Source organism: Meriones unguiculatus, chromosome 1 (genome assembly GCF_030254825.1).
Source record: "Meriones unguiculatus strain TT.TT164.6M chromosome 1, Bangor_MerUng_6.1, whole genome shotgun sequence".
NCBI lineage: Eukaryota > Metazoa > Chordata > Mammalia > Rodentia > Muridae > Meriones > Meriones unguiculatus.
In genome coordinates this window covers 113,996,777-114,019,090 of record NC_083349.1, presented here as the reverse complement: position 1 = coordinate 114,019,090, position 22,314 = coordinate 113,996,777, and the positions used below count along the sequence as shown (strand labels likewise).

Sequence of the window (22,314 nt, the reverse complement as noted above, 5' to 3'; positions counted from 1 at the left end):
TCTGATTCTCTCGGTATTCAAAATACACGCCTAGTTTCCTTGCTATGGTGAGGTAGGAGTTGGAATGGTCCACTTTACAGTAAAGAGGTTAGACAATAAATGACTTTGACTATTATTATGTATTCTGACCACATGTATTAAAGACCATTTCAGGAAAATATTAAAATGAAGGAAAACTATTATAGAAATTATCTAAAAATGCAGCTGATGAGAAGATGACATGCTGTAGATACTAGCAAACCACATGCCTCTGAAACACCACAAGGAAATAATGACGCAAATTATTGAAAAAGAAAAAATAGCAAGGGTATGCCTTCTCCTCACCCGTGTGCTCTTCCATTCCCTGTTTCACCCTTGAAGTCTCTCATTAGAGGCTTTAAGGGCCTAAACAGTAAGTCATGGGTGAAGAAGCACGCCTCATGAGTCCCTTAACAAGGCAGCCTGAAGTGCTGTAGTGGCAACTGTCCCGGCTCTTCCAGCTTTTGACAGGGAGTAGAGAGCACACTGCCATTGCCTGCTGCGGTTAGGATCTTCCATGATTCTTTTGTCAGACTTAGGGGTCACAACCTATGCCCCAAGACAAGTCAGCTCATCATCAATTCACCAATTAAGAAAAAAGATAACGATGGCAGCAGAAGGAGAGGTTTTATTCAGTGTGGTTACATTAGGAAGAGGGACAAAGTGATCAGCGAACATCCCAAGTACATCTTCACAATCCTGAACATCAAAGTTTAAATCACAGGGGCTTACCTCTACCAAAGGAAGATTGTCAGAACTCCCCGCCCCCCTCACCACACACAACATGCTCTGCTTGCTACTTAATCATAAGTTAAGTAGTTTCCCTCTGCCATATGCCCTGGCCATCCCGGACCCTCACCACAGTGCTTAACCCAGTGGCATTCTATGGTCTAGGCTCTCCTCAACTAGGAGCTAAAATAAACTTTTCTCTTTAAAGGTTGGTTTTCTCTGGTGTTTCACAGTGACATCACACTGACATCACACATTTCCTCCTGAGAACCACACAGCGTGGAGTGTGGATAGGAGAGAATTTACTGATACTTCTGTTCAACTACAGCCAAAATAGAGATGACTGTTTTGTTGTTGTTGAAATTCCTGATTTGTAAATTGGTGAGTGCAATAGAAAGTGATTTAAAGAGAAAAGTGAGGTGCTTGCATTAATACCAGATGCAAGGAATTAACATGTTTATGTAGACATGATTTCAGATGACCCATCAGGTTCTGTAGAATTTACAGAACAACTCAAGATCAACCTAAACTAGACAACATTAAAATCAACAGATGGAATGAAGGCCAACAGAACCTAGGCCAGTGCTTACCCAAACTTTCATCTACCTAATTACATCTCCCTTGGTGTTAGAGACCACTGAGACCAGCCTCTGCTTCTGGAGGGCAGCTCTACAAGCTGTTGGCTGCTCTAGTCAGTGCAGGGTCAATGGTAGCTCACAAGCTTTAGGCATCCTGTTTTTATCCCTGCAACCGCTTTCTCTCAATTTTAATTACCTGGACTTCAGCAACTGTAGTAAGAACCCTAGGGGAATGTAATACCTCCCATGCATCACACAGTGAGGCTAGCAGGGATCCAGCCCCATTTCACAATTTTCACACCCTATCATGAACAAAGTCCCCGCCTAAGTATGCTCTAATGCCTTATCCAATCAACTGCAAAATATAGAGTTAGAAAAAAAAATCAGAATTAGAACCTGGAGTTTTCATTTTCGTTTTATGACCTGTCATTGGGAAAGTTTATCTTTAACCAAAAAAACCTCAGTGAATAAAATAGGTTACAGCAGAATTATGAACCACAAAACTTATAACCCTTTGAGAAACAACAACAACAAAAAAAAACAACAGTATTTGTGAGTTAGAAATATATTGTTGACAGTAACCCACCAAGTTCTCTGGGAGTTGTAAGGCTTCAGGTCATTTCATCTTGGTCCCCAATTTCTGACTGAATTCACACCCTCACATTGAAAGTTTGGCTGCTTCAAAGTCATGTGACTCCACGAAATATTTAAGCTCACCCTCGTCTTAAATGATGGGCTTTGGGTTCTCATTGGGTTATTTAAAAATCAAAGGTTTGGGTTCTGAACACTCCAGTAATCTCTACTTGAGGGGTCAAAACAGAGGACAGGGACAAGCTCTAGGACAGGGGCAAGCAGCTTGGACACCAGTTTCTGCTGCTTCCATTTTTTTGCTTTGTGTGACTAAGCGAAATGCTCTTTGTCCCATGTCCAGAGTCAGAGACACCCCTGCCACGCAGCACACAGATTTATGACTCCGGCCAAAGGTTTCAGCAAAGGCAGCTTTCTTCCGTCTGAAGTCCACCTGTGTGCATTGTCTCTGAAACTAAAACAGAGCATTTTTGTCCAAATCTCTCTCACCTCAGAACCTTTGGCAACAGGGACAAGAGCTGCCAAAAGGCTCCTTACTGCTTGGTAGATAACAGCTGGGGTTGCCCTAGGGATATCCAAACTTTTATCTATTAGTCTCTTTTCAAACTGAGATAATGTGAACACTGACCCAGGCAGGCCAGAACAAAGGAATAGTGTCCATTATAATGTTTACTGATTGTAAATGGAAAGAGTATAACCCAGGGAATCGATGAAAATGTGCTTCTTGTCCAAAGCAGCCATTATATTACAATAGGCAAACCCTTTTCAGAGATGGAAGGATTTAAAACAAACACAAAACCAGGACAAGTCCTGGGGAATTCGTGGCTATCATATCACGATCTAGGTACATGTTTGATAATATTACTCATGATCTTCAATGACTGCATTTCCCTGTCCCTTCAGCCCAACTCCTCCGACAAAGATAGGGAACAGGGATGGTACGTGACCTCCTTCTGCCCCTCCTGGGTATCCCTGAGACATTTATTTCTTTAACATCTTACACAAACATGACTCCAGTAATAATTTACTGTCACCATTGTGCCTATTCCCAGTGATATGGTTTGACTGTTTGAAATCCATATGACAATACCGTTTGAAAAGTGTCTTACTGGAAGCCAACGTAATGATGCCATATTCACTTTTGTGAGTAATTCTATGTGTCTCCAAAGTAATAGGATTCAGTAATATAGGGCATTGCTTTTGTCTTGAGGCAGAGTCCAGGTATGGGGTTGACCTTTGAGTTGCTCTGTCTAGAAAGGAGCCAATTACCCCAGGGAGCACTTGAAAATAAAAAGCAACCCGCCAAGATGAGAACATAGTCCCGGCCATTCCTATAAGCTTTAATGAGATACCCTTGATAAGTGAAAGTCACATGAATGACAGCAAGCTTAATTTCTTAAGAAGTTCACTGTCTAGTGAGAAAGAATGGAAAACAGAACCTTAAAAATAAGTTATAGGGCTTTGGAAGGACATAGGCAGTGTGCTCTCAGCCCTCCCAATGCAGGTAGCCAGGGAGAGCCAGGATGGCCATTAGACATCCAACAAAGCTAGAACAGTCAACACAGCTTGTTTGAAGATGACAGAAGCTTTCCAAATAAATCAGACTGTTTCCAGAGATGTTCCAAGTGACTTAGCTCCTTCCTAGCCTCTCTGCATCCATTGCATCCTAGGTAAACAGAAGAAGAGCTGGAAACAAGGCTCCTTAGACACAGATTGGTGCTTTGGTTTTGCCATTTTTAATTATGCATGCTCAAGAAAGTGTGATATGCATGTCTAGTTTAATCTGCAATGATCTCATCAGGGAAACTCACATTTCCATGTGCTTCTGACACATCATTGGGAACCTTCCAACTCCTCTCTTCTAGGGCTTAGAAAATTCTTATTGCAGCTCAGTATCCAAGTGGGTTCCCTAGTAAGGGGAACCGGGACTGTCTCTGACATGAGCTCAGTGATGGGCTCTTTGACCACCCCACCCCCTGAGGGGGGAGCAGCCTTGCCAGGCCACAGAGGAGGACAATGCAGCCAGTCCTGATGAGATCTGATAAGCTAGGGTCAGATGGAAGGGGAGGAGGACCTCCCCTATCAGTGGACTTGGAGAGGGGAATAGGAGGAGATGAGAGAGGAAGGGTGTGATTGGGAGGGAATGAGGGAAGATGCTACAGCTGGGATACAAAGTGAATAAACTGTAATTAATATAAAAATAAAAATTTAATTAAAAAAGAAAATCCTTAAGTTATTTTCAATTCTAGGGTGTTTCTGTTTTAAACCCATGTAAAACTGAGCAGCTTCCTGAGTTGACATTTATCTGCCATGTTTTTCTTTTACAAGTCACTTCTTTTTTGCCTTCCAAACAGAACTTCTGATTGCTTCAACAATTCCCCATCATTTCTTTTTGGCCACATAAACTCCCTAACTTCATGAGACATTTTTTTTCTTTTTTCATAAAAGCATAATCACTTTTTTTTTTTTTTTTTACGTCAGGGTCTCACTGTATAGCTCTGCCTTACCTGAAACTCATTATGTACACCAGGCTGGTCTTAAACTCAGAAATCTGCTGTTTCCACCTCCTTACAACCCCATACTGGGATTATAGGCATCTATACCTACCCCATAATGACTGTTGATGCTTTCTTTGGTTTACGTGATTTGAGATTTTACTTCACTCAATATTTGTCCTTGCTTTCTCCTTTGTGTACATTTGATGGTGTTCTGAGTATCCATGAGCAAGCTCTGTGAGCCTGGCTGTTTATTTCTACATGAGGCCTCATTTTATACGTAAAAGTCCAGATGGGTATTTATTTCTTGTAAAGCTGACCCGATCTGGGAATGCCCTTAGAAGTGGCAAACGGACCCTGAGGCTGTGGGGAGAGCTCATGATTCTGAAAGCACATGCATCTTCTAACCCTGCCCGGGGTTCTTTGTGCTCCTTGACTCACTGTGGCTCTTACAAACTCAGGGAAACTTCTGACCAGCTTGCCTTGTGACAGAATGAGGCTGGATGTTGGAAATGTCTTTTCCCAATAGCCTTTTTTTTTTTTTTTATTCTCCTAGGCATTGATTATGTGACCATTTTTCTGGAGGAGGACTTAAGAGGCTGAGAAGAATTGGGTATTGCAAGAATGGATCCTGTCAGCTGGGCTCATGCCTGTAACCCCAGCACTCAGGAAGACAGAGACAGGAGGATCTCTGTGAGTTCAAGGCCAGCCTGCTCTACTAAGGGAGTCCAGGACAGCCAAGGCTACACAGAGAAATTCTGTCTCAAAAAATAAAATAAAAAAGAATGGGTCCTGGCAGTGCAGGCTGGGATCACTCCAAATGTGTCTTTCATCTGTGTACACTGCCCCATCATTTGTAGAGTTGCATAAGTTTGTTGATTAGGACTGACCTCAGGAGTTTTCAGCCATGTTTGGACAGAGGTCGGATACCACATCTGTTATTCTGGAAACAAGGAGGTAATATATAGTGGAAAGGTTATTTTGGAATAATGTTTTCAAAATCCACTTCCAGAGAGGGAAGTTAGGTTAGTAGGCAAATGTTTGCCACATGGTATGAGAGCTGAGTTCAGACCCCAGCATTCAAATACAAGCCAGGTATGGCAGGATGTGCCCATAATCCCAGAACTGGGGGGCTTCTTGACTAGCTCTAGGCAATCAATGAGCTCAGTGGAGAACAGTTGAAGATACTTAATATTGACCTCTGGCCTACACATACATACACACACACACACACACACACACACACACACACCCCATATGCTACTTCTAGTTCAAAAGTATATATTTTTCACCAATTAGCACACTTAAACATATTTTTTCATTGGGTCTGTTAATGTGATAGAATTTACCAATAAATACCGTAGTCTGGATACAATTCATTTAATGGGTAATTTATGCAAATAAGGCACACAGTTTAAATATTTTTTTAGCACAGGCTCAGAATTTTACAATTATCACTACTATTTAACTTTAGAAGCTTTCCAGCACCTTCAGAAGAAATCCTGCATCTAATAGCTATTATCACCAACTTGCTCTTTCTCCATCGACCTCAGCCTTGGGCAACCAGTAATGTAGCTTCTGCTCTGTGGAGTTTTCTGTTCTGGGAACTTCAGGTAAATGGAATCAGATGGTCTTTTGTGACCAGTGTCTTTCTCTTAGCATCTGTTTCCTTAGCATCTTAGGTTCTTCTGGGCTGTAGTGCCTATCAGTAGTTCTATTCTTTTAATTACCAAGTAGTTTTTCACTGTGCAGTCATTCCACTTGTGTACAGCACATTTTGTTTATCTATCCACAGCGGAAGAACATTTGGGTTATCTCCACCTTTGGGCTATTAATAATTCTGCTACAAGCATTTGAATATGAGTATGTGGGTATGCTTTTGTTTCTCTTGGGAAAAACAGGTGACATTCTCGATAATATGTTATCTATGTCTTTAATCTGCTAGGAATTGATTTAAAAACAAGACCACAAAGAAAACTTTTCCCAAGAAATTGTTAAGGACTGAAACTCAAAGGAGGTCATTACTGGGACTGATATAAGACTATCCAGACAGGTTGTTTCAGCTCTGACAACCTGGATGGCAAAGGTGGTTACTAAAATTGTTTCCAAGGCAATCATTAGAAAACAAAAGTGCAAAAATATCCTTCTTTGGTCCCAACATCCTAAGCTTATTCCCTGAGGCAGGGAAGGTAGGGAGATTTTCATATTCTTACATGTTAGTTTGACATAATCGATCTCAGAAGCACTTAGGGAGAAATGGTACGGGCTGTATTGCTTACAGGGAGATCGAGGGTAAATTTGTGCTGTCTAATATAATGGCCACTGGTCATACATGGTTTTAAAATTAAATTCATTAAAAATAAAATGAAACAAAATTTCGTTTCCATTAGTGCTGGCCTCATTCCAAGTGCTCAGTAGCCACAAGGTGTTTGTGAAACTAGCACAGGACAGAGCAGATAAAGCTATTTCTCCTCTGCAGTGAGCACTCTCACACAGCATTGTTCAAAACGGAACTCCCTTAACTGCTTGTGATTTTGTCCCCAAGAGGAAAAAGGCAATGCTTGTGGGGCATCTTACAGCACATAACTCAAAAGAAATAAGTGCTACTGAGAGACTTCCACAACAATTGCTCATCCTAACAATCTGGAATAAGACATAAGGTCTAAACAAGATCAGAATAACCAAAAGATAGAAAGGGGCCTGGGGAGATAGCTCAGTTTGTAAAATGCTTTTCTTGCAAGCATGAAGACCTGAGTTCAAATACCAGAACCCATGTAAAAATGCTAGATGAGCTGGTATGTGTTTGTAATCCCAGGGCAGAGAGAGGTGGATGGATGAGGCTCACTGTTAAGACAGGCTAGCCTAGTTCCTGGCTGATGAGAACCTGTCACAATGGAGGTAGATGGTATTCTTGAGGATGACCCCCAAGGTTGTCCTCTGGCCTCCAAGTGTGCTCTCTGAACTTCTGAGCTACTTTTCCTACTCTTACAGATCTAAAGCACAAATATTGAAGTAATCAATATTTGTTTGGCCATGTTTTTAAAAATCCATATGCTCAGATCCAACCTCGAAGGGTCTAAGAAATATGAACAGATTTTTAGGGATCCATGTTGTTTTCCAAGAGTCTCTTTGGCTCAACCAGATTAAAGAACTATTTCATTAGACCGAGTCTCAGTTCTCAGTTGAGAGTAATGTCACCTGGCAAACATTAGCACTACTCCCAGAATAAGTTAATGATTCCAAGGCCATTGCATCTTCTGTTTAATTTCTGCAATTACTTCTCTCTCAATTAATGGGGTCATTAAGCACTTAAGACTTGCATTAATTTCCCTCCTCTCTCTTTCACTTCTTTCGTTCTGCATAAATCTAGTTTGCAAATGATTACATCTTGTTAAATAGTGTACACTTTCTGTTTATAAACAGAACAAATGACCTAGAAAATGCTTGGCAGCTGTCTTTGTTCACTGGGGTTTAACGAAAAATAGCTGAGCAGACAGGAACCCTTGCCCTGTAGGTAGTATGGCAACATATACCATGGTCCATTCATTTGCTACCAGAAAACTCAGCACAGGTAAGAGGAATTTGCTTTTATGGATTTAAGTTGCATATTTAAAAGTCAATATAATGCTAAGGAAATTTAAAAGTATTTAAATGGATTACTTTTGTAATGAACATGATTTTCCTTCCACTGTACTGATATCATTCTGTAATGAATTATGAAGAGGGAACATGTCATTCTCTTAAGAGGCTTAAAGGGTCTCATAGTACAGAGACAGAAGTGAGGCAAGCAACTGAAAGGAAAGAGATAAAGACTCTCAGAGAAGTGGGAAGGATGGGGAACCTTCTTTCCAGGTAGAAACCTGGGAAATGTCCACAGAAGTAGCTGCATTTTAACTTTTTTTTTCATTCAACCTCTAAATGCCTGCCTGGGCCTACTTTGTGCCAGGTCCACCATGGCAGCAGGAGCTGCCATCCCTCTGCTTATGTGTTTAGTTGTTTACTCTGTAGCTGCTATGTGCTGAGACCACAGACAGACATGCAAGACAGACAGCCAGGCTTCAAGGTGATAAGTGTTGAGTGATAGGGAAATGACATAATACAGCTAATTTCCTTTTTGGTTTTCACATCAGCTTTTTTTTTTTTTTAAAGTACAGACATTTCATTTGCATGGTGAGGGTCAGAGGGCATTTGCTCACCCGTAGCAATGATTAACCGGGACATGGAATGTAACAGCAGGCACTTGGCGACGGGCTGCAACTGTCTAGTGGGAAGTAGTCTTAATTCTGGCCTCCAGAGACGAGTGCATAATTGGACCCAGCAATCTACGGAGTCAGTTCTCAATTTACTAATGTATCTTAAAGTTTTTCGGGCCAGTGAGATAATAGAGTACTAGCCACTGCATAAGCTTGATGTCCTGAGTTTGTTGCCTTTTCTGTAACTGGGGTGACTGCCACTTGTGGTTTTTTTCCCCCCAGGAGTATGATTACTATCCAGCTACACTGTTGTGTTCAATTTTTTGTAATAGTTGTCCGTAATCGATTTCCAAGTTTTTTATTAGAGTTTACAGATTATCTTTAATTACATATAGTAATTTTCTCGGCATTCAGTTGTAGACATTTTGACAAATGCAGAGCGTAGTGAAATTTTTGGTGTCTTTAAAAAACCTGTTATGTTATGTAAACATATTTTTATTTTAATCCCAGGTGTGGGATATGGGGCTGATTCAGATTGTCCACAGCAGCTAATTATTTGCCTCCTGTGGGCTCTGAGAGGGGCTCTTTGCCAGCTGCGGATAGTTTAATTCCAAGGACTCTGGAGAGGGAATAAAGGCTAGAGCCCATAGAGACAAAGGGGGCTCCGAGAAAGAAGGCTGTGGTTGATGAAGTTTGAGAAGAAGTTGGAGGTATTGTGAAACGAAGATTGGACTTGTCCCAAGGAACCCAAAAACCCTAAACAGTAGGAAGACCTTTGCCCCCTCTCCTATTAACCTTCTTTCTCTCCTAACTGGTGTTTGGGTATTGGAAGGTATTAGAGAGGATAAAGGCTGGAAGGGATTAGGGTAGAGAATGTAGAAAAAGGCATCAGAAACCTCCATAAAATAGAGTTTAAAACTAGTGCCTACCGCTGAGTTTTGTAGCTACCACGAGATAAAGAAAATTCCCCTCATTCCCGAAGTTGCCTCCTGCTGCTGTTACTCATGAAATCCTCCTCATCTCAACCTTTTGGCAGTGGCTGACCTGTTCTCCATTACTATTTTTTTCTAGAATGTCTTAGGTGATGTGGTTAATAGGTAAGCTTTTACTTTGACTTGTATGTATTGTACAGATGACATTCCTGTTCCACATAATGTTCTTTTGCCACACTCAGCTCCTCCATTGATCTCTGTTTTCTTTGTCTTTCTACCTCCTTGAAGTCTTCCTTTTATGTGCCTTGTTTTCTCTCCCCTTAGATTCTGCAATTTAGAAAAAACACGTGATACTTGTGTTTTTGAGGCTGGCTCATTTATTCCTTTTTAAAAATTGCCTGTACTTGTTTTAATTTTATCATTTTATTTATTATTGACACAGGCTGATTATGCATAGATATGGGTTTCATAAAGACATCTTTATTCATATACATCATGCACTTTGTCTTAGGGTTTCTATTGCTGTGAAGAGACACCAAGACCATAGTAATTCTTATAAAACATTTAATTGGGGCTGGCTTGCAGTTCAGAAGTTTAGTCCATCATCATCATGGTGGGGAGCATGGTGGTGTGCAGGCACAAAGGTAGCTGAGAGTTGTGCATCTGAATCCACAGGCAGTAGGAACAGAACATGACCCTGGGCCTGGCTTGAGCATTTGAAACTTCAAAGCCTACCCCCACTGACACACTTCCGCCAACAAGGCCACACCTCCTAATGGTACCTTTTCCTATGAGCCTATGGGAGCCATTTTTGCTCAACCCACAAATACTTTAATTGTACTTACTTACTCCTCATCACTTCTCTCTCCTCCATCCTCTTGCTATTTCCCTTTCTTCCCAAAGTCTCACTTCCCCTTTCATGCCATATATACAGGTGTGTGTATATGACAAGATTTTGAGCTGGGCATGGTGGTGCACCCTTGTAATCCAGCCCTTGGGGAGATGGAGGCAGGCAGATCTCTGTGAGTTTGAGGCCAGCTTGGTCTACAAAGTGAGTCCAGGATAGCCAAGGCCGCACAGAGAAACCCTGTTTTGAAACAGCCCTTCCCACCTTCCCGCCAACAAAACAAAAACAAAACAAAACAAAAACAAAACAAAACAAAATAAAACAAAAACAACAAAAAATTTTTGTGTATCTACAAAGGCTATAGAATCCATAAATGAGAGAAACCACACAATATTTCCCTTTCTGCATCTGGTTTATGTTGCTTTACCTTATGGTTTCCAGTTGCACCCATTTTTATGCAAATGGCATAATTCTATTCTTTGTGGTTTCATGAGACTCCCTTGTATATATGCACCACAGTTCGATTGTCTAATCATCTCTTGAAGGGCAGCTAGGCTGACACCATAACTTGGCTAACATGAGCAGGAGGTATGTACATGCAGCTTTGTTGAGTTAGAGGGTTTTGTGTGTGTGTGTGTGTGTGTGTGTGTGTGTGAGACCCAGCATGGTATAGCTGGTCATATAGAAATCCTATTTGTTGTTTTTTTACCTCTTTTTCTCCATGTGGAATCTCCATACTGATTTCCATAGCAGATAGACTAATTTGAACTCTAAGGGCACTGTTTAAGGGGTCTGTTTCCTTCCTCTTTAACATTGTCTTGTTGTTATATGTATTATTGATAACTATTCTAGGTGAGGTGAGATGGTACTGTAATGTAGCTTTAATTTACATCCCTTGATGATTAAGGAGGATAGACATTGTTCATGTGTTTTACTGGTCATTTGTACTTCACCTTTTACAAACCTTGTTCATTTTATTAGTCTATTGATTGAGTCATTTGGATTTTTCTAGTATTTAGATTTTTTGCTTTTTTACTTCTGTATATTTTCTGGATATTAATCTTCAGTAATATGCATAACTAACAAAGAATTTCTCCCATTCAGTAGGCTGTACCTTCCCTCTGGTGATTGTTTCCTTTGCTATGCATCTCAAATTATTTTAAATCATAACTCATTTAAAACACGTTTATAAGATAAACACTGTGCTTTACAGAAGCTTTTCAGTTTCATGAGGTCCCATTTATTGATTTTTGCTCTTAGAGCCTGTGCTGTTGGTGTTCTGTTCAGGAAGTTGTCTCCTATCCCAATGAGTTCTAGGGTCTTCCCCACTTTTTCTTCTAACTGATTTAATGTGTCTGGTTTTATGTTGAGGTCTTTGATCCACTTGGACTTTAGTTTTGTTCAGGGTGATAAGTATGGATCTATTTGCATTTTTCTACATGTAGACATCCAGTTAGACCAGCACCATTTGTTGAAGACGCTATCTTTTTTCCATTGTATGGTTTTGGCATCTTTGTCAGAGATCAGGTGTCTATAAGTGTGTGGGTTTATTTCTGGGTCTTCTGTTTGATTGCATTGATCCACCATTCTGTTTCCATGCCTGTACCATGCAGTTTTTAAAACTGTTGCTCTATAGTACAACTTAAGATCAGGGATGGAGATACCTCCAGAAGATCTTTTATTGTAGAGGATTGTCTCAGCAATTCTGGATTTCTTGTTATTCCATATAGAGTTGAGAATTTTTCTTTCAAGGTCTGTAAAGAATTGTGTTGGTAATTTGATGGGAATTGCATTGAATCTGTAGATTGCTTTTGGTAAGATGGCCATTTTTACTATGTTAATCCTGCCAATCCATGAGCATGGGAGATCTTTCAATCTTCTGATATCTTCTTCTAATTCTTTCTTCAGAGACTGGAAATTTTTTTCATACAAGTCTTTGACTTGCTTGGTTAGGATTACACCAAGGTACTTTATGTCATTTGTGGCTATTGTGAAGGGTGTTGTTTCCCTAATTTCTTTCTCAGCCCTTTTGTCTTTTATATACAGGAGGGCTACTGATTTTTTTGAGTTAATTTTGTATTGGGCCACTTTGCTGAAGGTGTTTATCAGCTGTAGGAGTTTCCTGGTAGAGTTTTTGGGGTCACTCATGTATACTATCATATCATCTGCAAATAGTGATACTTTGACTTCTTCCTTTCCAATTTGTATCCCTTGATCTCCTTCAACTGTCTTATTGCTCTAGCAAGGACTTCCAGAACTATGTATCCCCTTGATCTCCTTCAACTGTCTTATTGCTCTAGCAAGGACTTCCAGAACTATGTTGAAGAGATATGGAGAGAGTGGGCAGCCTTGTCTTTTCCCTGATTTCAGTGGGATTGCTTTAAGTTTCTCTCTGTTCAGTTTGATGTTGGCTATAGGCTTGCTATATATCACCTTTACTATGTTTAGATATATGCCTTGTATCCCTGATCTCTCCAATACTTTAAACATGAATGGATGTTGGATTTTGTCAAATGCTTTTTCAGCATCTAGGGAGGACACCATCATCAAAACAAACCAACTGCCTACAATTGGGAAAGAATCTTCACCAACCCTTTATTTGACAGAGGGCTAATATCCAGTATATATAAAGAACTAAAGAAGCTGAAAAGCAGCAAACCAAGTAATCCAATTAAAAAATGGGGAACAGAGCTAAACAGAGAACCCTCTGTAGAGGAATATAGAATGGCAGAGAAACACTTAAAGAAATGCTCAGTCTCATTAGCCATCAGGGAAATGCAAATCAAATTGACCCTGAGATTTCACCTTACACCCATCAGAATGGCCAAGATCAAAAACTCAAGTGACAACACATGCTGGAGAGGTTGTGAAGAAAGGGGAACCCTCCTCCACTGCTGGTGAAAATGTAAACTTGTACAACCACTCTGGAAATCAATCTCACACTTTCTCAGACAACTAGGAATAGTGCTTCCTCAAGATCCAGCCATACCACTCCTAGGCATATATCCAAAAGAGGCTCAAGTACACAATAAGGACATTTGCTCAACCATGTTTATAGCAGCTTTATTTGCAATAGCCAGAAGCTGGAAACAGCCCAGATGCCCCTCAAATGAAGAATGGATGCAGAAATTGTGGTACATCTACACAATGGAGTATTACTCTGCAACGAAATCATGAAATTTGCAGGTAAATGGTAGGAACTGGAAAGGATCATCCTGAGTGAGCTGTCCCAGAGGCAGAAGGACACACACGGTATATACTCACTCATATAGACATGCAATACAGGATAAACCTACTAAAATCTGTACATCTAAAGAAACGAATCAAGAGAGAGGACCCTGACTAAAACGCTCAATCCCAATCCTGAAAGGCAAAGAGGATGGCCATCAGAAGAAGAAGAAAACAGGAAACAACCTAGGAACCTGCCATAGAGGGCCTCTGAAAGGCTCTGCCCTGCAGACTATCAAAGCAGATGCTGAGACTTATGGCCAACTGTTGGGCAGTGTGTATAGAATCTTATGTAAGAAGTGGGAAATAGCAAGAGCTGGAGAGGACAGGAACTCCACAAGGAGAGCAACAGAACCAGAAAATTTGAGCACAGGGGTTTTCCCAGAGACTCATACTCCAACCAAGTACCATGCATGGAGATAACCTAGAACCCCTGCACAGATGTAGCCCATGGCAGTTTAGTGTCCAAGTGGGTTCCATAGTAATGTGAAGAGGGACTGCCTCTGACATAATCTGATTGGCCTGCTCTTTGATCACCTCCCCCTGAGTGGGGAGCAGCCTTACCAGGCCACAGCAGATGACAATGCAGCCACTCCTGATGTGATCTGATAGACTAAGATCAGAAGGAAGGAGAGGAGGACCTCCCCTTTCAGCGGACTTGGGGAGGGGCATGTGAGAAGAAGGGGGAGGGAGGGTGGGATAGGGAAGGGAGAAGGGAGGGGCTTATGGGAGGATACAAAGTGGATAAAGTTTAATTAATAAAATAAAATTAAATTAAAAAATAGACACTGTGATGTATGACAGACTTTTCTGGGGGAGGTGCAAGCCATTCAGGTCTATCCTTAGAGGGAACGCAAAACAAACCAATGGAACATTTGTACCAAGGTTCAAATTGGTGAACTGATACATTATTATTGGGGTTACTCATAGAAGTATGGGTGAGGGGTGATTTACAGGAGCATGGACAACTCAAAAGCAACTTCACCACTAAAAAGTCCACCCCAACAAGGGTGACAACCCCCAAAAACCTGTATCCCTGGAGTTTACTGCACAAGTTGCAAAAAGTTTACTAGGTGTGAGAATCTCTGCTCCGAAGTTCAGCTGGTTAGTTTACTCTCCAGCAGTTGCTTGCTCCTTCCAAAAAGCTGTGGGAGACGTATGGTAAGTTTCAGCCTTTCATCCTTATCTCTTTTAGAGGAAATATTTAAATTTTGGAGGAAACTGTTAGCCAACATATACCTACAGATATCTGGAGAGAAAATATGGTGCCTCCTTGTATAGAAGAGACTGTCTCATAGCAGATCTCCTGTTCTTCTGTATCTTAACAATCTTTGTGCCCCCTCTTCCATGATATTTTCTGAGCCTTAGGTGTAGAGACTGTATTGTAGGTGTGTCAACTGATGTTGAATGCCCCATGGTCACTTGCTATGATCTTTGTAGTAGTCTCCATCTTCTCCAGAAAGACTCTTCTCTGATGGATATGAGAGATACACTTAGCTGTGGACATGAGGATAAGTATTTAGAATATGGTTTGAAATTATACTGATTTAGGCAAATGACAGTAGTAGGTTCTCCTCTAGGGTCTAGGTTCACTAGGTTTACAGTACCAGACATGAATTTCCTCTACTGAATGCACCTGAAGGACAGTTAGACAGCTGTTGGTTACCCTAAAGCTAATAATGCCTCTATTGCACTATTGGGTAATTTTGCTGGGGCCTTTTCATTTTTGACATTACTTGTAAAAGACTCAGGCATTTGGGAGGCTTGTGGATTACTATTTCTTAGTAGATGCTAATACAGATGCTATGATTTTACTGTTATGAAAAACATATTTGCTGTTATGAAAAACAATCTATAAAAACAAGACAGAAGAACTTAAGGAATTTACTTGCTCAGGGCATTAGGTATAGAGGCTAACAATCCTTCCCTGGCCTCCACTGTACTGTGGTAGAAACTCACAATGAAGGCCTTGACCTGCTTAATCAAGTTAACTATTTAAGAACAGAGGAAATCAATCCTCATTCAGAAGGACAAATGCGATAGACATCGGAAGCAGAAGACAAGGAACAGGGCAGGAGCCTACCACAGAGAGCCTCTGAAAGACTCTACTGATGGAGGTCTTGAAGCAGTGGTTGAGACTCATAGCCAAACTTTGGGCAGAGGGCATGGAATTTTATGAAAGAAGGGGGAGATAGAAAGACCTAGAGGAGATCGAAGCTAAAAGAAATAAACAAAATGAACCCTGGGAGCCCTGCAGAGACTGATACCCCAATCAAGGACAATGCTTGGAGAGAATTAAAACCCTGGCTCAGATGTAGCCCATAGACTCAGTATTCAAGTGGAGTTCCTAGTAAGGGGAGCAGGGGCTTTCTCTGGCATGAACTCAGTGACAGGCTCTCTGACCACCTTCCCCTGGCATAGGGAGTACAGCCTTGCCAGGCCACAGAGGAAGACAATATAACCAGTCCTGATAAGTCCTGATAGTCTAGGGTCAAATAGAAGAAGAGGAGGACCTCCCCTATCAGTGGATTAGGGGAGGGGCAAAGGAGGAGAAGGGTGAGAGAGGGTGGGACTGGGAGGAGACTAGGGAGGGGGTACAGCCATGATACAAAGTGAATAAATTGTAATAAATGATGAAATACTTCTTAGTGATCTTCTCGAGTTACCATCATCCCGAGTGAGGTATCCCAAAAGCAGAAGGACATACATGGTATATACTCATAAGTGGATATTAGACATATATGATAAGCATACTAAAATCTGTACACCTAAAGAAGCTAAGCTAGAAGGAGGACCCTGGGTGAGATGCTCAATCCTCATTCAGAAAGGCAAAGAGGAGAGACATCTGAAGAGGGGGAAAAATGGGACAGGACAGGAGACTATCACAGAGGGCTTCTGAAAAACTCTATTCAGCAGGGTATTGAAGCAGAGGCTGAAACTCATAGCCAAACTTTGGGCAGAATACAGGGAATCTTTTGAAAGAAGAGGGAGATAGAAAGACCTGGAGGGGACAGGAGCTCCACAAGGAGATAAACAGAACCAAAAACTCTGGGCATAGGGGTCTTTTCTGAGACTGAAACTCTAACCAAGGACCATGCATGGAGATAACCTAGAACCCCTGCACAGATGTAGCCCATGGCAGTTCAGTATCCAAGTGGGTACCCTAGTAATGGGAACAGGGACTGTCTCTGACATGAACTCAGTGGCTGGATCTTTGATCATCTCCACCTGAGGTGGGAGCAGCCTTACCAGCCCACAGAGGAAGACAACAAAGCCAGTCCTGATGAGACCTGATAGACTAGGGTCAGATGGAAGGGGAGGAGGACCTCCTCTATCATAGGACTGGGGAAGGGGCATGGGAGAAGAAGAGGGGAGTACGGTGAGATTGGGAGGGGCCGAGGGAGGGGGCTACAGCTGGGATACAAAGTGAATAAACTGTAATTAATAAAAAAATATATTTAAAAATGCTTAGTGAACCAAAAGTGATAAATGAAAATTAATAAATATGAAAGATACCATAAAAAAGAACAGAGGAAATGTATAACAAGCAATACATTTTAGAGAAATTCTAGCTAAAAATGACTAAAGAATTTGTTCTGTAGAAAAATAAGGATCTGGTTTGGGGAGTATCTCAGTTCTAGGATATTTGTCTAGCGTATGAAAGGTCCTGGTTTCCATTGCCAGCATCCTAGCATCAGAGAGAGAGAGAGAGAGAGAGAGAGAGAGTCAGAAAAAACAGTTAAATATAATGAAGTTATATATAGTTAAATGAAGTTAAATATAGTTAAATATAATGAAGGTGAGCAATGTAATTCTAATTCAGAGGTAGAGAATGTTTTTTGACATATGCAGTGTGGCCATGACTTTAATCCTTGGTGCTGGAAAAAAAAGTAAGTTAAATAAAGTGGGACTAGTTAATCTATGACAGTTGTGGATAAAATCACTTGTAGGATGTAAGGGAATGATCTCTTGCCAAAGTTGATTTGTGTTGATAATACTAAAATTTCCACATTCTTGCTAGATGCTTATATGTATGTTTTTGGCTACTTACTTCAAGTTTCATATTTGATCCAATTTACCTTGACATTTTTGGAGGACATAGAGAATATCATAAAAGTAGCTGTTCTGCTTTGTAATCAGGAATGGGTCTGAAGTGTATGCCTTTGTAAATGTGTTACCTTTGCCTGGCTACTTCAAGGTCTTCATCTTTTCTTTTTTTTTCAAGGTCTTCATCTTAAGCTTTTGTATTCCATCACCATACAGGCCACATATTAATGGCTACCTTTGTACTTCTGTAATCCCTTCAAAGAGACTAAAGCTCTAGTGCAAATGGGCCAGCAGTATATATTATTTATTACCGTTCAATTTCCTACTTCTGAAAGAATTCTTCTCTACAAAGATCACGTTGACCTTCAACTGAAATTAATTTAAATTAATTTTTAAAAATGTTTGCTGTATTTTGTTTTATTTTTTTTCTATTTCCCCACAACTCCAAACCACAGCTATTCTCGGAAATATTAACTACTCTTTAATTTGTACTTGACAAGTTCCCCAGGATGCATGAATTAAATCACCTCACCTCCTATATATTTTCAGAAAGAGCCTGGCCTGCCATCTCTGTGAGACTGCTTTTATGGAAAGATGAACATTTTTTGTCCCACTGGTGAGGTTGAAATATATCTAAATGGCGCTTAAGGTTGTTTCTCAATTGTCAGACAGGGTGTTTGAGGAAGCCTTGCTTGAAAAACTAACCAAATGACAGAAAAACTTCAGTTTGGGCTGAGAAGAGCCACAAGTGAAGAAAATCTGAAATAAGAGAGGAACATGAAAGGGTGAGCATAAAAATGAGAATATTTTTAGGTTTCAGGAAGTAAATACAGATGCCAAGCCATGGACAGAGGCGAGGGTGGGAGTTGAAGGTAAAGGGGTGGAACTGGCTTTGCCCACCTAAGAGGGAGTATTCACTGTTGAATGAGGAATAGGAAATGGAACAGAGCATTGATGGAAAGATAAAGCTGGGCCTTCGAGAGGGGCTAGGACAGGAGCTCATAGAGTACACAGAGAAGGACCTGAGTATTTGGGTTAAGAGGGAGGACATTCTGAATCAGGATAATACTTTACAGTGAAGCGCTATAATGAGATGGAAAGAAATGCTGCCCTTCCATGTACCTCATAAAATTGTCACCTGTGCCACTTCTGGTGACAGCTGTTCTACATTTGGGGAGTTCTTTTTGTTCAACAACTATATTTTCAGCAGCCCTGGGCTAATCTATTGCATGATGCAAACATTCTTTTGCTGAAATTTGACACTGTATCTAACTTGTTATAGTTACATTGTATTGACTCATTGCTAACTCATTGCTTATATTTTGAATCATTTCTTTAAGGAATGAGGGATAGATAGGATACAAAGTGAATAAACTGTAATTAATTAAAAAATAAAAAAGAGAAATTGATGGGGCTAGGAGGAGAGTGGGCATAGGAAAGGGGAATCCCAGAGCAAAGGATGTGACAATGGGTTGGCTTCCCAGATTCTCTTCTTTATAAACTGTACCAAGATACACTGCCACAGATGTTGGGTGGTCTATGCTTTCTTATTCCCCACTGAAAAGGAAATGATGAGATTTAACTGCATTGTAAATAGAAAGAACATCTCCTTTTAAGAACTGGCAAGTTTAAAGATGGTCCAGAGGTTGAGGGAATGACCAGCCAATGAGTAGCCCAACTTGAGACCCACCCCCTGGAAGAGTGTCAGTCCCTGACACTATTAATGATACTCACTTATGCTTGCAGACAGAAGCACAGCATAACTGTCCTCTGAGAGGCTCCATCCAACAGTGGATCAAAGCAGATGCTGAGACCCACAGCCAAAATTCGATAGAGCTTGGGGAGTCTTATGGAAGAGTCAGGAGGACAAGAAATCCACAAGATCAACAGAGTCAATTAACCTAGGCTAATGGGCGATCACAGAAACTGAACCACCAACCAAAGAGCATTCATGGACTGTACCTACATCCCTCGCACATATGTAGCTGATGGGCAGCTTGGTCCTCATGTGGGTCCCTTTGCAATTGGAGCAGGGGCCAGCTCTGACATGGATGCAGTTGCCTGCTTTTGGATCACTTTCCCCTAGCTGGGCTGCCTTGTCTGGCCACAGTGAAAGAAGATGCACTTAATCTTGATGGTTTTGTTTTTTGGGGGGCTCCCCTTTTCTGAGGAGGAGGGAGAATGGGGGAAGAGGGTGGGAGGATGGGACCAGGAGAAGATGAGGGAGGGGGCTGCAAAGTAAATAAATAAATAAATTATTGAGAAAAAAAAAAGCAACAGGATTAACTCTGCCAGTTCCAGTGAAATTATCACTAACAAAGTCAGTGCTGCCTTCTAGTGGCAAGTCAGAAAACCTGATCAAAATAAAAAGTGTCTTTATTTTACGCTTTGAAAAGTTTTTATGTGTGTACATTCAATGGATTTTGATCATATCTACCTTCCCTCACCACTTCAATTCTCTCCCCAAATAGTTCCCTCTCAATGTCAGATTATTTTAAACAAATTTTATTGAATGTAATTAATATTGCCTATATGCCCATGCACATGGAGCCATCCACTAGGGCACGGGCAATCTACCAGAAGGTACATATTTCCTGTCAAAAAGTTACTTTCCCTCCCCAGATAACTATCAAAAACAAACATGGAGTCCAATTTCTGTTGTCCATATACTTCCGGTATATGACCATTCACGGGAGGGTGGTTGACCTATGAGGGACCACACACTTAAAAATGATTCTCCCTCTCCCAGTAGCTATCAGTTGCCAATAGATTATCTAACAGTGTGAACTGGTACCCACCTCCTCTTTCCATGATGGGGTTTTGTCTGGCTTGAGCTTGTGTAGATTTTGTGACGCTGTCACAGCTGCTGTGAGTTCATATGAGCACCAACCCTATTACGTCTGAAAAGTACTATTTCTCTGTAGTCAGCCACTGCCTCTGGCTCCCATGGACTTTTAAAGAAAGCCATCCGTTAATTTTGTTAGGACTAACATTCTAGAATGTGGGTAGAAGAAACATAGAAAAAATGGACCTGACTTTAGGCTACTGGAACCTGAGAAGTAGAGAGAATACATGTGGAGTGGTTATCAAAGTATGTGACATGTTGGGTATGGAGCGCTTAGGTAATTTCTTAAACCGAGGAACGACAAAGGACAATTCACGTCTCAATGCATGCTCCGAGAAGAGGTATATTGCTGCTTGTTTCTCAGTGAGTACAGAGATGAGGAAGCTTGCCCACTACCAAAAATGTTGAGGAAATCATTCCACCGCAAAGAACACGTGTAACAAGCAGTCACACACTCTGTGTCTTAGACTCAGTTTTTAGCAAATCAGGTTTGCTCCCAGGGGAAAGATGGAGGGAAAGAAAGAGGAGAAAACCTGTAGAAACAAAGGACACCCTGTCTTTACTAAGCTGTCTATCCACTGCTGTCTGCCAGAGTTCCTTTGCTGCTCCTGCTCAGTTCCAACAGCCCCGGGGACTTTAAGCCACACCTGCACACAAATGCATTAGTTGCTTAATCACTCATTTAGAGTCACAGAGGATAAACTATTTGGTATTATTTCTGTGAGTCTTGTTGCTGGAGAAACAGAAATCAATTAACAACATCAATAGGCATGTATTTATCTGTCACCACAGGTAAGAGACACTGTTAAGGTTACTATGAGAAATCATGATTTAGTTTGTGCTTCTTAAATTCTCATCTCTAATGATTGATAGATTGCCTAGATATTTGGATTTTTTTAAAGTACTAAACTTAGAGTATTTGCCTTGAAAAAAAATATTTCCTACTCAGACATTAGCATTATCTACTTTGCTAATTCTGAAAAGCTCAACAAAATCCTCATAAAAGTTACCAAATTACATGCATTATTAATTTACTTAAATTGCCTTGCTTAATAGAAATATTCAAAACATATACTATCATCTTCCCCATGCTTTTATTTCAGTGGTATATGAGTGCATTCATCAGCAAAATATAGTTAGTGAACTTTTAGCAGGTAGACACTGACAATAATCAGATCTTGGCTTTAAAATATTTTTATACACTTTTATCTTGTGGTCATTTTTAAAAAATCTTCAAGTTGGAGAATATATCCCTTATAAGATCAGGTACTTCTGCAGTCAAACTTTTTACCTATATTCTTGGGTTTTCTATAACAGAGTTATCCCTTAGGCACATTGTATTGGTTTTAAACATGTCAAAGAGATGGATGAAAATAATATTCTTACTTTTTCTAGGGTTGCCAGATAAAACAAGAATTCTCAGTTAAATTTGGATCTCAGGAAATTAGCTTAGTTTTTTAATAGTGTAGTCATACTAAACAATTGGCTATTTATCTGACAGTCAAACTTAATTCAACCATTGTTTACTTGCTATTTTTACTTGCTAAATCTTGTTAACTCTCCTCTTGCTTGACTATATATCATGTCTATCAACAATTCAACATGTATGAGGGCATGCTGTCTCTAATGCTTTTCGCCTCTCACAGAATATAAACAATATAGGTAAGTTACAAAATTTTCGCTGATGCTAATATTTGAAATAACTGCCTATTGGTGTTTGAGAGAAATCTACACTTCAGGGAAATAAGAAATAACGCCCAGAAATGGCAGAAATGTATTTTGATTTTGTGAACTGTGAATGGGGAAAAGGGAGA

At 40.6% G+C, this 22,314-nt stretch overlaps 1 long non-coding RNA gene across 1 annotated transcript; it reads left to right on the top strand.

Moving 5' to 3' along the window:
* Window positions 1–7,864: 7,864 nt before the first annotated feature.
* On the top strand, window positions 7,865–19,796 carry LOC132649475 (uncharacterized). Its single transcript, XR_009587939.1, has 3 exons — window positions 7,865–7,979; window positions 18,324–18,440; window positions 19,402–19,796. It is a non-coding gene; the product is annotated as an uncharacterized LOC132649475 (long non-coding RNA).
* The last annotated feature ends 2,518 nt before the right edge of the window (window positions 19,797–22,314 follow it).